Source organism: Triticum aestivum, chromosome 3A (genome assembly GCF_018294505.1).
Source record: "Triticum aestivum cultivar Chinese Spring chromosome 3A, IWGSC CS RefSeq v2.1, whole genome shotgun sequence".
NCBI classification, from domain to species: domain Eukaryota; kingdom Viridiplantae; phylum Streptophyta; class Magnoliopsida; order Poales; family Poaceae; genus Triticum; species Triticum aestivum.
This window is the reverse complement of record NC_057800.1, coordinates 616,050,476-616,050,866: the sequence shown is the minus strand read 5'-3', so window position 1 is coordinate 616,050,866 and position 391 is coordinate 616,050,476.

Here is a 391-nt window from a genome sequence, read left to right as displayed (position 1 = left end):
TAAACTCCTCGTGTCCTTTGTCCCGATTAACCTCTTTAAGCTAACCTCAACGTGATGGCTCCATGACTAAGTCCTTACACTAGGACATCTGCCGTGACAATTCCACGACAGGGGGTCCCCCAACACAACGACATTGGTTGTTTATTGTTAAAAGAAAAAGGTCAAAAACTTGAGGTAAGATATTCAACATCTTATCTTCAAATGTATTCATGCTCGAGAACTATGGAGCCGAGTAGGTATTTTAGATCTCATTTATTTGGCGATCCCGGTTGACAGGTTCGGCTCGGTAATTTTTGAACATGCTCTTTCCTTGCCTGTTGGACAACTGAGTTTATCCCCAAGTCTGAATGCCAAACAAGTTCTAGCTGTTGGGAGCTGGTATCTTTGGTGG